This window comes from Ornithorhynchus anatinus, chromosome 16 (assembly GCF_004115215.2).
Source record: "Ornithorhynchus anatinus isolate Pmale09 chromosome 16, mOrnAna1.pri.v4, whole genome shotgun sequence".
Lineage (NCBI taxonomy): Eukaryota > Metazoa > Chordata > Mammalia > Monotremata > Ornithorhynchidae > Ornithorhynchus > Ornithorhynchus anatinus.
Genome location: NC_041743.1, coordinates 23,060,012 through 23,063,639, shown reverse-complemented (window position 1 = coordinate 23,063,639; position 3,628 = coordinate 23,060,012). Strand labels below are relative to the sequence as shown.

The window sequence follows — 3,628 nt, the reverse complement described above, 5'->3', positions numbered from 1 at the left end:
GGGGCTCTTCACATTACGTGATAGCAGAATTGGGGAATTTTTTTCGGACAGAGCCCATATTAATGGATACGGTGTGACACAGTTTCAGGTTGGGCAGTGGGTGCCTAAATATGGTGTTAGATTTGGAGTGACCATTATATTGTGACTTTTTCTTAAGATGGGGTTCCACATGAAGGCAACCTCTATTAAACTGGAGAGAAGCAGTGTGGTCTAGTGGATAGAGCATAGGCCTGGGAGTCAGAAGGACCTGGATCCTGATCTTGGCTCTGCACTTGTCTGCGGTGTAACCTTGGGCAGGTCACTTCAATTCTCTGCCTCAGTTACCTCATCTGTAAAATGGGGACAAACGCTATGAGCCCCATTTGGGACATGAACTTTGTCCAAACTGATTAGCTTGTATCTACTCCAGAGTTGAATAAATACCACGAAAAACAACAACAACTGGGTATATACCCATAGGACCCCTTTCAGGGTCACACCTGGAGAGTTTCCAGTGGTCTACCAGTCTCAGCCACGGGAGGGAGAGTTGAGCAGAGGCCTACCCATTCCATTCCTAGCTTGGGCAGTGGCTAGCGAGTGGAAGGCAATCTGCTACAAGTCAAAACTCACCCGTGCTGGGCAGCAGCGGCACGGGAGAGAGTCGAGGCGGAGACTCGAGTTTACTGCATGGAAGGCGGCAATGGTAAACCACTTTGGTATTTTTACCAAGAAAACTCTACAGGTACACTACCAGAACGATTGCAGATGGAGAGCAGGGCATTCTGGGAGAGATGTGTCCGCAGTATCCCTTTGGGTCAGAAATGACTCGACGGCATAAGACGAGACAAGACCCATAGTAATAAGATGACTGATAGGTTGACAAGTCCAGGGAGAAGGGAATAAATTGAGAAATACCTCTTGGAAGAGAAGACTCTTGAAATTTTGCAGTCTCCTTAGAGCACACCATTCTCCCCTCATTGTCAGAAACAACCTTTGGGCCATCTTTTATCACATTAAGACTATCACTCAATCTGGTCAGTTGTTTCTCTACCATGTATTCCAGATTTACCCTTCCGCTTCACCAAATGGCCGGCACCTTGCTTCAAACCCTTGTCATTTCCTGACTGGACTACTTTGTCACTCTTCTCACTGGCTCCCCAGCCTTCAGCCTTTCCCTCCTTCAACCGGCTGCCCAGAACATCTTCCTAAAACTCTATTTGACACATCTACCCAACCCTCAAAGTCTTCAGTGGCTATCATTTCCCTCTGAATCCATTAATCAATGGTATTTATTGAGCACTTACTATGTGCAGAGCACTGTACTAAGCACTTGGGAGAGTACAATACATCAGAGTTGGTAGACACTTCGCCTCCCACGATGAGCTTATAGTATATCCCTTCACCAGATCTTTCCAGCTTACATATCTGTTCTCCTCCCCCACTACACCCCAGCTCATCCTCTTCTTTACTTTTAACGTCATCTTCTAACCAAACCTTACTTTCTATTCTCTCTCCTCTACTCTTATGCCCTTTCTCCTTCCTGGAACTCCCTCTCACTTCTACAGCTCAGGTGGTGCTCAATAAATACGCCTGATTGATTGAGGTATTTTGATGGAGTTGAAAAAGAAATGGGAAAAAAACACGAACCAGGTGGGAAGACAGCCAACATAACCTTTTCACTCAATGACCACCTGTTAGGCTATCACTCTGCAACTCACAATGATTCGCAAGGAAAATGTCCAAGGATGATTTATAAAGTGTAAATCTATAGTCCATGCTTCCCAAGAGGCAGTCTTTACCATTTCAGACCTTCAAAATATAAAAATGACTAATGAGAGAACAAATGACTTCATCTAATTTGTCAGGGAACCTGCCTTATTAGCTTGTCCCTGAAGATACACATCCATTTCTTAACCACTCAGAGAAACAGATCCAAAGCTTGGCAAGGATTACCCCAAACCACAAGTAATTGAATAGGCGAAGCAAAAATCAATCAATAACAATCCATACAAGTGGCACAGACACTACTCAATAACCTAAACACATTTGTGAATGGACACCAATTTCTCCTAATACGCATTTCCAGTATAGCTAAGCCTCATGGAAATATTGTTATTTCTGATATGAACAAACATATGAGCAGAGAAGCAGAGCGGCTCATGTTTTAATTCTCCAGGGAAGTGTCCAAGGAGTTCAGGATGAGAAAGACTCATTCACAAGATGCAATGATTGAAGCCCAGTTTCACCTCTTCTCTCTTCCTACATTCAGGCCAAGCAAACTAGAGAAGATTTAGAGAAGGAGGGAAAAGAGAAGGGTACAAATGCCCCAGAGAGGAGCAAAGTAGCAAAGGATGAACAAAAGACCTGACCAGTCGATCCCTGAATAATTGCCAGAGAGCAATTTGAGCACAGCCATGATCCCTAATCCTAGAATTTACAGTGGGAACAATAAAAGAAAGCAGGATGGAGTCACTCAAAGTATATTTGGAAGAAGAGAAAATCAATCAACTCATATTTGAAACTAAACTTGAAAGCAAGGTTGGCCAAACCACAATCAGATGTCAGTATGCATTGGACTGCTTTTTCTGATGACTATCCTATAACTATCCTGCCAGGTGGAGTAATTAATTGCAAATGAAAGATCTCTTTGGAACATCTCCTGGGAACAACTGCATAATCTTGAAGGCAGCCAGAGGAGGTCCCAGCAGGAAGGTGAGCACGGATCTCCTGCACCTCCACCAAGCCTACAGTGCGGAGGTGGCTTCCAAAGATGGGAATACCTTGGATCAGCGTGGTGTGTTTACACAGTCAGAAAACTCATTGTACTTCATGGGGAGAGACAAGAAGAGGCAGTTGGAGAGGGTGGCATGGATGGGGGCCAGGCCCCGCCCAAATAGCCGATGCTGCCAGTCAGAGAGGAAAGATGCCATCTTAGGGCCAAAACATCCTTTTGATAATCTCGTTCATTCATTTCATCATATATATTGAGAGCTTATTGTGTGCAGACCTTGGAAAGTACAATTCAGCAACAGATAGAGACAATCCCTACCCATTAACAGGCTCACAGTTTAGAAGGGGGTGACAGACCACGAAACAAAGCAAGTAGACAGGCATCGATAGCATCAAGATAGATAAATAGAATTATACATATATACACATCATGAATAAATAAATAGAATAATATGTACAAATTTACACAAGTGCTGTGGGATGGGGAAGGGGGTAGAGCAGAGGGAGAGAGTAGTAGCGATAGGGAGGGGAGGAGGAGCAGAGGAAAAGGGGGCTCAGTCTGGGAAGGCCTCCTGGAGGAGATGAGCTCTCAGTAGGGCTTTGAAGGGGGGAAGAGAGCTAGTTTGGCAGATGTGAAGAGGGAGGGCCAGAGGTAGGTCGTGGGCCAGGGGTCGACGGCGGGACGAGCGAGAACGAGGCTCAGTAAGGAGGTGAGCGGCAGAAGAGAGGAGTGTGCGGGCTGGGCTGTGGAAAGAGAGAAGGGAGGTGAGGTAGGAGGAGGCAAGGGGATGGAGAGCTTTGAAGCCAATAGTGAGGAGTTTTTGCTTCATGCGAAGTTTGATAGGCAACCACTGGAGAATTTTGAGGAGGTGAGTGACATACCAAGAGAGTTTCTGTAGAAAGAGAATCTGGGCAGCAG

General features: G+C 45.4%; 1 non-coding gene across 1 annotated transcript; it reads left to right on the top strand.

Annotated features, from left to right (window-relative positions):
* The first annotated feature begins 461 nt into the window (after positions 1-461).
* On the top strand, positions 462-599 carry LOC114817528. The gene has a single exon (XR_003765391.1). It is a non-coding gene; the product is annotated as a small nucleolar RNA SNORA7 (small nucleolar RNA).
* The last annotated feature ends 3,029 nt before the right edge of the window (positions 600-3,628 follow it).